This window comes from Musca autumnalis, unplaced genomic scaffold (genome assembly GCF_047663935.1).
Source record: "Musca autumnalis isolate F117 unplaced genomic scaffold, ASM4766393v1 scaffold_1, whole genome shotgun sequence".
Lineage (NCBI taxonomy): Eukaryota > Metazoa > Arthropoda > Insecta > Diptera > Muscidae > Musca > Musca autumnalis.
In genome coordinates, this window is record NW_027411644.1 from 288,597,164 (window position 1) to 288,610,344 (window position 13,181).

The window sequence follows — 13,181 nt, forward strand, 5'->3', positions numbered from 1 at the left end:
ACCCAAACCAGAAACCCCCATTCCTCATAAAATTAAACCCGCATGCAACCCAATCCCAAACGCCCACAAATTTCCACAAAAACCCCAAGTACTAATAATAGTCCTAGATTAACAAGCATGAGCACAAACACCAATACAGGTACAATAAACACAAATAACACACCGCATACAACAAGCAAGACAGATCCATGCCGCATATGCAGGAAAACTGTCACAAAGACAGCAAATCTATTAAATGCTCAATCTGCGGCCATCACATGCACTTAAGATGCTCAGGGCTAAGAAACTCTGGGAACTACATCCCAAACTTTGTTGGCCCTTGCTGTCGCAGGTCCCAACCTCCAAACTATAGCCCCGCCCCCTCGCAATCATAACAAACAAACAACCCTAACCTAGCCTCCCCACCCCTGACAAATAACCCCAACACAACAACAACTGCCAAGCCCCACAAAACCAAAATCCTCCAATGGAATTGTAACGGACTGACCCGTAAAATCACAGAAGTCACTGACTACATGGATAGGAAAAGAATATATATCGCAGTGATTCAAGAAACAAAAATGACCAGCAGAAATACTCTAACAAGGTCATCTGCCTACACTCTCATAAGACAAGACCGTGAAAAAGATGCTGGTGGAGGAATTACCTTCTTGGTACACGACTCAATAACTTACAGTCCCATCCCCCTCTCAAGCCCTGACCCCCACATAGAAATTCAGGGTATAAAAATTCTTACAGACGGGAACGAGCTAAACCTCATAAATATATACATCCCTCCGGAGTCAGCATGCCGAACAGGCTTCAAACCCGACATAAGACCCCATCCTTCTCGGTGATATAAATGCCAACCACGAATCCTGGTTTTCAGAACTAGGCAACGACCAAAGAGGAAACCTCATTGCCCAACAGATTGATGACACGAGCTACTGTGTCATAAACAAAGACCACCCTACACGCATTACTGCAACGTGCAGAAGCTTCCCCGACATAACCATCACAAGTCCCGATCTAGCCACAATCACCTTGTGGCATGTAAACATAGCCCTCAATTCGGACCACCTCCCCATAACCATAAATGTCTCCACAGAATCAGAGTTCTCTTCGTCAGAAGAACGAATTTTCACCAATTTTGAAAAGGCCGATTGGGACCTTTTCACGTCAACCACAGAAAACGAGTTCACGAACACCTCTCTACCAAACACAACACCCGCTTGTGAAAAAATTTTCAGAACCATCATTTTAAACGCATGCAAGAGGTGTATTCCCTCGGGACGCATCCCCAACATCAGGCCAAACTTCCTCACTGAAGCCACAAGACTAGCCAATCAAAGAGATGATATCAGAGCAACTGATCCATCTGATCAGGGAATACCTGCTCTGAACAAAGAAATTGATAGGCTCGTAGCAAACCATAAAAGGGACAAATGGAGAAAGCACTTGGAAGAATCCGACTTGGGCACCAAAATACTATGGTCTATCATAAAAAACCTCTCCAATCCAAGAAGAAACGACAAAATAGCAGTTAGTTTTGACGGCAACACTCCCAAAAGCCATGGGAAAACCGCCTCCTCCTTCTGTCGTCAATTCGTAGAACACCCCACAGACAGAAACAACACGCGCAGGAAGTTGAAACGCCACTTCCAGTGCTTAAAGCCAGACACGCCACCCACCCAAATAACCGAAGAAGACGTTGCTAACGCCATCAAAACCGCCAAAAGCTCGACGGCCATCGGTCCGGACGGTCTGGCAACCAAAATGCTAAAACACATTGGTCCCAAAGTGATTTCTTTCCTAGCCCACACCTTCAATATCTGCCTAAACTCCCTCGAGATACCAGATATGTGGAAAATAGGCAAAATTATCCCCATCCCCAAACCGGGGAAGCCCCCACATTTAGGATCGTCATACAGACCAATCACCCTGCTATCTCCGGTGATAAAAATCACACCTCCAACTTGCAGAACACCAACATGGTTTCCGTGCGGGAAGGAGCACGACCACAGCCCTCTGCGAAATAACAGCATCCATAGCTGAGTCGCTCAACAGCAAAAGACCTCACAAGAGAACAGTACTTGTAGCCCTGGACCTGTCTAAGGCCTTTGATACAGTCTGCCACTCCACACTCCTAAATGACATCAAAGAGACAACTCTACCTAACTCTTTGAAGAGATGGATGGCAAACTACCTGGCCGGACGACAGTCCTACGTCGAGTTCAGAGGAACAAAGTCCAAACATCGACGCAACAAACAAGGGGTCCCTCAAGGAGGAGTACTATCACCACTACTCTTCAATTTCTACGTGGCGAACGCGCCATCCCCACCTCCAAACATCAGTCTCATATCCTATGCAGACGACTGCAGTGTACTATCGTCTGACAGGAAAATCCCCACCATAGAAAATCGACTGAATGAGTATCTCCCCCTACTCTCAAACTTCTTTGAAAGTCGTAATCTAAAACTTTCAGCTCCCAAATCCCCCGCGACGTTGTTCACAACCTGGACAAAAGAGGTAAATACTACATTAAATATAAACATCAACGGCAACACCATACCCACTGTCAAATACCCCAAAATCCTAGGAGTCACCTTCGACAATACTTTCCAGTTCAGTAAACACTCCGAACTAACGGCAAAAAAGGTAGGTGTCAGAAACAAAATCCTCAAAGCTCTAACTGGAAGCACATGGGGTAAAGAAAAAGAAACCATCGTAAAAACCTATAAAGCCATAGGCCGGCCACTACTTGACTACGCGGCCCCAGTCTGGACCCCCAATATTAGTGACACTCAGTGGGATAACCTCCAAATAACGCAAAACACTGCCCTCAGACTGGCAACGGGATGTCTCTCTAAAACACCCGAAGACCATCTGCATCATGAATGCAAAATGCTGAATGTGAAAAGACATTCAAAACTCCTCACTAAACAACATCAACTGAAGTGTCTCTCCCCAGACCACCCAAATCACCTCACGTTCATAAATCCCCCCTCTGAGAGGGACACACCAATCAGATGGGACTTCAGGAGGGACAAGCACACCCTTCCCCCACTGAACACACCCAATGAGGCAGAAATTAAACGAGCAATAAACCTAGCTCACACAAACGCTGTGCAAGAAGCTACTGATGCATACACCTATAGTGTCGTCTTAGGTGGCAGACCCCCTCCAATCAGCGAGGAGGAAACTAAGTTACCACGAGAGACCAGATTCATTCTAGCCCAGCTCAGGTCTGGACTATCGAGGCATCTAAATAGTTATCTATGCCTCCTAAACCCTGAAATACAAAACGAGTGCCCAGATTATGGACAGTCTCCGCACATCACTAGGTATCTTTTCATGTGCCCACAAAAACCCACAACACTAACACCTGAATCGCTCTGGACGCATCCAATCCAAGCAGCAATATTCCTTGGATTGGATGTGGATATGTAAAATGTCTTAGTTTTAACCTTACATTTTTTCTCTTTATTTTCTTTCTTCCCTCAAACATACATACGTGGAAAAACTGCAGGGGCTACAACAACAACACAGTACAGCACCTACAATGCAATATGCCGCTCTGTGGTAAGCTATGCGGCGTGGTCTGCTGCCCTGAGGACTGCAACAGGGTGCCTCCTCATGACACCAGTGGACCATCTTCATGAGGAGACGAAGATTTTACCGGTGCGTCAACGCAATAAAATGTTGTCAATGTAGTACCTGTTTGGGTGTTATCGCAGTGAGCATCCCTGTCACGATTTAATGGACAGGCTTCCTCCACCCAGGCACGTCAGGAGAGATTTTCATGATCTAGAGAGAGAGGTCCAAAGGTATAAAAGAGAACCTCTAGACCAACTAGCAGGCTTGGATAGCATTCACACTGACATGGTTGCGCAGGCAGTACAGAGATACAGTGTGAATGCTGTACTTGGAGACCACCCCCCATCCATCGCAGCAGAAGAACGCCAGCTGCCAAGGCAAACACGAGTGGTTTTAGCCCAGTTAAGATCCGGACGATACAGCCGCCTCAATTCGTATTGGGCCCGAATTGACGCACGATACCCAACACCTGCCCAGCATGTGGATTGGGACCACACGATACACTGCATTTGTTTAGCTGCCCAGCTAACCCCACTTACCTGTCTCCTGATTCCTGATGGACGCAAGCAGTCACGACCAGGATCACGGAAGGACTAAACAGTAAGAGACCACACAAAAGAACCATATTAGTGGCCCTGGACTTGTCCAAGGCCTTTTATACAGTTAACCACACCATACTTCTGAAGGACTTTATGGAGACTTCTCTCCCTAACTACCTAAAGAGATGGTTGGTAAACTACATGGCTGGAAGGCAATCTTATGTAGAATTCCGAGGACAAACATCCCCACCCAGGAAGAACAGGCAGGGGGTTCCCCAAGGTGGAGTCTTATCTCCACTGCTTTTCAACCTCTACGTGTCGAAGGCCCCGAACCCACCCGAGAATGTGCATTTAATCTCCTACGCTGACGACTGCACAGTCATGTCTACAGGCAGGAAAATCTCAGACTTAAGGCCTGCGTACATAAGCTGCCTTGCCTGCTTACCTTGCTTACTTCTGATAATAAAAGAATAAAAAAGAAAAGGGCAACCCAGTTCGAAATTTCCTCGGCTTTCTTTATTCTTTTATTTTTATTATGTCAAAAATGAAGAAGGAAAGCAAGGCAATCAGACAGAGCAGCTTATGTACGCAGGCCTTTAGAGTCAGACCTAAATGGTTACCTCCCTTCACTCAAAGACTTCTTTGAAGGCAGAAACCTACAACAATCGGCCCCATAGTCCCCAGCCACCATCCTCACATCGTGGACCAAAGAAGTTAATGCGCAACTCAACATACACATCCGCGGACAGACCATCCCGACGATCAAAAAACCTGGGTGTAACATTTGATAATCTACTTTACTTCTGCAAACACGCTGAAGTAGTAGCAGGGAACGTGGGCAAAAGAAATAAAATCCTCAAAGCTCTTGCCGGTAGCACCTGGGGCAAAGATAAAGAGACCATCTTACAAGGCCATAGGTCGCCCACTCATGGACTATGCTGCCCCTATATGGTCACCTGGTCTAAGTGGCACACAATGGGGAAATCTTCAAAGGGTGCAAAACACCGCATTGCGTATCGCAACTGGATGCCACTCCAAGGCCCCAAAAAATCACCTTGACCATGAAGCAAAATTTCTCCCGGTACAAGCTCACTGTAAGCTCCTCACAAGACAACATGCGATCAAATTGCAATAAACGGGATCACCCAAACCACGCAAGCATCTCCAGACCTCCCAATGAAAGAGATGAACCAATTAGACTTGACTTCCGCAAAGAATTCCCCAACCTTCCCAAATTCCCTCAGACCCAACGATGACATTAACATGGCACTGAGACAGGCCCACACAAAAGTAGTCGAGGACCAAATACCAACCTACACATGCAGTGTTGTGTTACGTGGGCGACCCCCACCCATTCATGAAGATGAGAGGACACTACCTAGGTAGACCAGATCGATATTATCCCAACTTCGATCTGGTATCTCTAGGTACCTCAACAGTTATCTCTCCGTCCTAAATCTCGAGATAACGGATAGATGCCGTAAATGCGGCCAAACACCGCATATCACTCGGCACCTCTTCGCGTGTCCTGCAAACCCGACAGACCAGATACCGCAGTCACTGTGGACCCATCCCAGTCCTGGCGGCTCGTTTTCTAGGGCTGGATGTGGATGCCTAGATGCCAATCTATTAATTTTCAAATTTTCTTTTTTTCTTTCCACCGATACTACTTTGTGTTGAGGAAGAATCGCACCAGAATTTCAGGTAGAGGGTTAGACCTATCTCGCTTGGACCTGGCTCTAATGACCCGTACATGGAATTTACTCCCAACATCAGCCGCTCACCATATACCTGCTGGTCGAATACCCAAAGTGAGACCAAATTTCCCTGTTGAGACGACGTGATTAGCAACTGATCGTAATGAGCATCGCTGTGCCAACCTCAGTGACTCCAGAGTCGGGGAGCTGACACTAGAAGTTAACAGGTTGGTCGGTGAGCATAAGCGGAAAAAGTGATTAAATCATCTGAAGAAGTGAATTGGGGGCAACGGTTAAGTCACTCTCGAACCCTAGAAAGAAGGAAGGTGGAACCTCAGTCACGTTTGGCGACGTTACGTTGACTGATCCGAAAAGGTGCGCAAGTTATTTCAATCGACAGTTTGTCGAGCACCCCGGGAGTGAAAGGGCGGTGAGAAGAGTACTACGTCGCATCAGATCTCCTCCCGCCGAGGAGGAAACATCACAACCCAGCAAAATTAAATGGAAGTGATTCCATGTAAAATCATGATTTCACTGGTTCTTTTGCATGAGTGCGAAAGGAGTCGTGAAAGATTGGATCTTTTTCATCGAATTTTCATGAGTGAAATTGAAGTGGTGAAAGATCCGATCTTTGCCATAATATGTCATGAGTCTAAATAAATTGATAAGTACCCGCACAATAAGTTATCAAATACTCATGTACCCGAATAATTGTGTACTTGCAGAAATAATTGTTAAAATTAAAATAAAAGTCAGATGAAAGTGATCGATAGTGGGAAAATTTATCTATTTTAACTAAAAATTGATATAAAACAAAAGAAAATTATATTTTTTATTTGGAAACCTGTTTCGTTTTGTGGATATTAAAAAGAAGTATGAAAAAGACCCGGTCTATAAACCAGGAGCTCCATTAGCCGACCAACACCGATATAGTAAAACATATCGAGCTCCAATTATTGAGTTGGCTGGGCCATGTCAACAGGATGGATAAAGATGCCACCGGTATATTAATACGAGCCATTTGACGTTACGCCACCCGAGGGAAGAACAAAACTCCAATGGAAAGACCAAGTTGAATATGATGTCACAAAACATGGCATCCAAAAATGAGAAGCATAGTAGAAGATCGGTGCGTTTGGAAATATATTCTTAGTTCGGATTATGTAACAACATGTTCTGTTTAGAATAAAAGCCATCTAGATATGTATAAATGAGACCACCAAAACATGGTAACGATGAGCCTGGTGCGAGATTGACACATAATTTTTCGAATATTGGAAAAACGGAACTCCAAGTTGGAAGAAATGTCTTGCAGCAATCGGAAGAGATAAATATGATATTGCAGATTAATATAATATATAATTTTGAAAATTACATACTGTTACGGAATTAGGTTTAACTAATGTACGTGTAGACGTTGTTTTATTCCCCAGGAATCTTGACGTTATACCTTCTTTCTTTGTGGTCACCTTCCTAAGTGCCACCTGGTCTTCATCGGACTTGTCCCTCCTTGTTGTACGGCCGCTTTTCGATGGACGTTTCCTCGACGTACATCTTCGCTTTTTCCTCCTCGTTGCGAGATTTTTCCGCTTTCGTACTGGCCATTTTTCGGCGATTTCGTCAGAGCGATTTCGTCAGATTCTGCGCTAGGCCGACACATGCTTTTCTTCTCTTTGTAGCCCACATTAATCGGTATTTCCACATTGGACCAAGTCATCACACGGTGCTTTATGTCCAGGTTTATATCGAAGGCAATCATGAAGTCTACACCAAGTATAACTTCGTCCATAATATCGGCCACTACAAAATCGAAATTAACAGATTTTCTACCCATGCTCAGCCTTTGGTAGGCCTTTCCATGCACCGTTGTAGTCTCGCCTGTGGCCGTCCGCAATTTGACACCAATTGTTACGGAATTAGGTTTAACTAATGTCCGTGTAGACGTTGTTTTATTCCCCGATACGATTTGTACCAAATAAAACAGGGTTCGTTTTAGATTACGTTTCTACAATGCTTTATTTACTTTATTACACTTATTCAGAACCGACTTTAATTACAAAGCACACAGCAAGTCTCTAGTTAGCACGCAGCTCTTATTTAACCGATCTGTTCAGTTCAACGCTAAAAAAACACAAGTCAACTCGTCATTGCCAGTTCCCCTGTATTTATATCCCAAAGTCTCCCTGTTCGAGAGTCCTCTAGAAAATGTCTGGCAACTCCTCGAATATGTACAACGAACACACAGACGCACATTCGCACCAAGCGAACAACCAGACTCACAACAACAAATAAATGCAAGAAAAGAAGTAACAAACTAAACGATAATTACATGATTTTGGCAAAACAAACAAAAGAACATTAACAAAAGGTAATGTACCGACTACAATGATGAAGAGAGTTCTACATGGTAGTTGTTGTTGCTTAAATAAAATAACTGCGTAATAAAACGTTACGTTACAATTCAAATTTTTAAATTAACGGAAATTAAACTAAATTAACTTAAACCTATCAGTTACATTCGTAACAATACAAAATAAAGAAAAATAACATTTGGCGATACAAATCATCTGTGCATTGTATTCTTATTAATTCAACAAATTACATAATTGTATTGCAAATTTTATTTATGATTGGCGAAAATCCGGATCCAAAGCATTGGTGCAAGAAGCCATGACTATGAACGGGTGCAAGAAGCCATGACAATGAACTGGTGCTAGAAACCATGACAATGAAATGGTGCAAGATGCTATGACAATGAACTGGTGCAAAATGCCATGACAATGAACAGGTGCAAGATGTTATGATGATGAACTGGTGCAAGATGCTATGATGACGAACTGGTGCAAGATGCTATGACAATGAACTGATACAAAATGCTATGACAATGAATTGGTGAAAGTGTGTGTCACTCCCTTGTAAATGTCATTGGTGATTCACCTAAATTTTCACCTATGACATGTCACTTGCACCCATGATTCAACTCATGATTTGTCATCGAACATTTTGCTGGGAATTCATAATGGATTATATTGCGAATGTCATTAGTAGTCCGATTCTCTAACTCCCTTTTTGAGTTACCGACAAAAATCGGTAAACTTAAAATGCTTATAATTTCGCTAATTAACGATCGTTTTCGGTAAGTTAGCGAGTTAAGAGTGATGTCAACTTTTATTGATATTTTTCATACATAATTTTGCGTTTTAATTATACCGATTTTTGTCGATAACTCAAAAAATGAGTTACAAAATTCCTCTACAGGAACGTTAAATCATCCAAAGCGTTGGGCCCTAATGGAATCTCCATGGTAATGCTGAAAAAGTTAGATGTGCCGGCAGTCGAGTATGTCACTAAAGTTCTCAATCTGTCACTAACCACCCACATTGTTTCCGAAGTCCGGAAAATGAGCAGGGTGGTCCCGCTACTGAAACGCGGCAAGGATGTCAGCAAAGGTGAATCATACAGACCGATTTTGCTTTTGTCGCCCGTAGCAATGAGTCTTGGGTTGCCGATCATCTATATGGGCTCCGTAATCAGCACAGCAACACAACAGCGCTGTATGCCATCTCCACACATATGTATTTGTCGAGGACTCAATCAGAGCAGGGCGCGTGATGGTGGCGCTTGACTTATTAAAAGCATTCTATACTGTCAAGCACTCCATGCTGTTTGAAGACATCGAACAAACTACCTTCCGGCCAAATTTGAAACGTTGAATAATCAATTATGTATATGTGTGGACGCCAGTCATACGTGGAACAAGAAGACCAAGCACCGTATAGTGGAAGTTCTCCAAGGAGGGGTAATATCTCCGAAACTGTTTAACCTCTATCTCTCCTGTATTCCATCCCCTCTAGACGGCATTGAGATCGTAAAGCATGCGGATGATTGTACGATCCTGGCGTCAGGTACCTTCCCTGATGACATCTGTGAAAGATTGAACTCCTATTTACCACCTTTTTCACACGAGGAGTATGCAGATATCCGCCCCTAAATCTGCCATATGGACGGCGCAGGTGAGAAGAGAAGAATGTCGTGGTCGATGGTAGCAGAATTCCAACCACAAAATTTCCCCAAAATTCTAGGCGTCACATTCGACAGCACATTCACGTCGTCCGCTCATGCCGCAGATATCTGCGAAAAACTGAAATGTAGGAACAAGGTCCTCAAGTCCCTAGCCGACAGCACATGGGTGCAGATAAAGAAACCTTGTTGACCATATATAACGCGATAGGTCGATCTGTTTGGCCAGTTTGGTCTCCGAGTTTATGTGAAACACAATGGAACAATATTCAAACCTATCAGAATGCCACCCTGGAAACAGCGACGGGGTGTGTCCTTAAGTTTTCAGTGGACCGACCATATATGTGTAAGTGGTGGCAAAGATTCTTCCAGTACAGCAACACATTGAGATGCTTTCGTTGCAGTACACATGGATTGGAACCACCTAGAAATGTCAGGAGTGATCTTCATGATCTAGAAAGAGAGGTTCAGCGTCACAAGAGAAACCCCCTAGATTAACAAGCCTAAACAGGTTAAAATAGCATTCACACGGATACAGTCGCAGATGCCATAAAAACTATTGTGTGAATGCGATCCTCGGAGAACATACCCAATTTATCGCTCCTGAGGAGCATCAGATGCCACGGAAAACCAGAGTAGTTTTGGCTCAACTACGCTCGGGATGGTGCAGCCGTATAAATTCTTATAGGATATGGTTCAATGACACCGTGCAAACATAAATCCTCATAAAGAAGCTTTAATTGCCTTTTATACTATACACATGTATATTTGGTAGTTATGACTACTTAAATCCACTGGATTTCTTAAATCCAGCATTGTTTAAAAGCCCCATTGTAATACTCCAATGTAAACATGGGGTAACCCGTAAAAAAACTCTGATGTAAACATGACGTAATATACTTTTATGATTTTTATGATGAAACCAAAGCAAAAAAGCTAAGAAATACGACTATTGCTATGCCAAGGACACTAAAAAGACATTTTATAAAATCAAATTAAACAAACTGTAGGGTAAAATATTTGATATGCCTCCTTAATTTTTACATCTTCAAAAAACACATATAACGCGATAGGTCGATCTGTGGTAAGCTATGCGACGCCAGTTTGGTCCCCGATTTTGTGTGAAACGCAATGGAAAAATATTCAAACTTATCAGAATGCCAACCTGGGAACGGCAACAGGGTGCCTCCTCAAGTTTTCAGTGGACCGGCCATACATGTATAAGTGGAGGCAAAGATTATTCCAGAACAGCAACACATTGAGATGATTTCGTTGCAGCACTCATGGATTGGACTCACATAGGAATGTCAGGATGTATCTTCATGATCTAGAAAGAGAGGTCCAGCGTTACAAGAGAAACCCCCTAGATCAACAAGCCAATGAAACAGTTTTAAATAGCATTCACAAGGATACAGTCGCAGATGCCAAAAAACCAATGGTGTAAATGCGGTCCTCGAAGAACATCCCCAATTTATCGCTGCTGAGGAGCGTCAGATGCCACAACAAACCAGAGTAGTTTTGGCTCAACTACGCTCGGGATGGTGCAGGCTTATAAATTCTTATAGGATACGGTTCAATGACACCGTGGAAACATAAAACCTCATAAAGAAGCTTAAATTGCCTTTTATACTATAAATATGTATATTTGGTAGCTATTGTATGAATATGACTACTTAAATCCACTGGATTTCTTAAATCCAGCAATGTTTAAAAGCCCCATTGTAATACTCCAATGTAAACATGGGGTAACCCATCAAAAAACTCTAATGTAAACATGACGTAATATACATTTATGATTTTTATGATGAAACCAAAGCAAAAAAGCTAAGAAATACAACTATTGCTATGCCAAAGACATTAAAAAGGCAAATTTTATTAAATCAAATTAAACAAAATGTAGGGTAATAGTACGTTTATATATAACCGGATTTAACAAACCCACTGGGTTTCAAATGTCAATTCCTTTGCGTATACGTCAAACAAATCCTCATAAAGAAGGTTAACCCTGCAAAAGGCTATAATATAAGCTCTGTTCCAGAACTAAAAAGTTTTTACAATTTTTACCACTTTTACACATTTTGCGTTCCCGTACACAAAATTTATATGAAAATCGTTTACGACTTTTACAACTTTTACGACTTTTACCACTTTATAAAGTACGGGAACAGGCCAATAAACATGGCCTAATGTCCAATTTACATTAGCAACTTTTTCGCCATTAAGAGCTGATTCGTCATTTATTTGCTAAAACAGGCAACATTTTGCGTCATTTGCCATACAAAAATAAATGACGATAGCTGCGTCATTTATTCTAAACAACGCACGAAAACACCATACTATTATACGCAACCCTGCTTTTTCGTCATAAACTACCAAAAAATGCAACTGTTTTATGATGTCTTTGTTTGTTTGTGTGTGTTGTAGAAAAGCAAAAATACTCAAACGATGACAAAAGTGAAAATAAATGGTTAAAAAACTTGCAAAAATTATGTTTTTTTGTTTTTGGAATTAATTTAAGTTATTTGATACACATTTGTGTTGTGAAATTCCTATTTTTCAGAATAAATATATTGTGTGCGTGTGTTTGTGTTATTGTAAAAGTGTGTATGTGCGATTGTGTGTGTAAGCAAATGACGCAAAAAAACAGATGTAAATACACTTCATTTGATTCTAGGATTTCGTAAAACGAAATCATTTAATGTGCATATGTAAATTGGACTTATACTATGTTTACATTTACGAAATCCACTAGATTTCAAGTGTCAATTCCATTGCTCAAACGTCAAATGAAATCCAATCGATTTCAGATGAGTTTTCATTTGACGTATACACAAAGGAATTGACAGATGAAATCGAGTGGATTTCGTAAATGTAAACATAGTCTTAAGACATCTTTTTCACATCTTCAAAAAACAAATATTATGGCGGTAAAGGGCTGTTTACACCATCTATCAATGTCATATGAGCTGTCATTTCTTTCACCCATTCGACATTCTCTATGTTTGTCAAAATTGACGTCATCCATACAACTTTCAATTTGTGAGTTCATACCTACAAGTGTTATTTTCGTATGACATAACTTATAAATATAAAAACAGCTGTTTTTGTCATTGTTTACATTTATTGTTGAGTTACAAATTTGCCCAAATTTTTAATTTTGGTTGAAGGAAAATGAATATCTAGCATGTTTGTTGTGGTAGAATAGGTTTTTGGGGTTATAGAGACATTCATGTTTTGCCACAAAGCAATAATTTCCAACACTGCTCCTTTCGACCAATCGATCTGAAAATAACAGTATAAACACCCTTTATTTACTTTTCTAAATACTTAAACTTAACTTTCCATTTT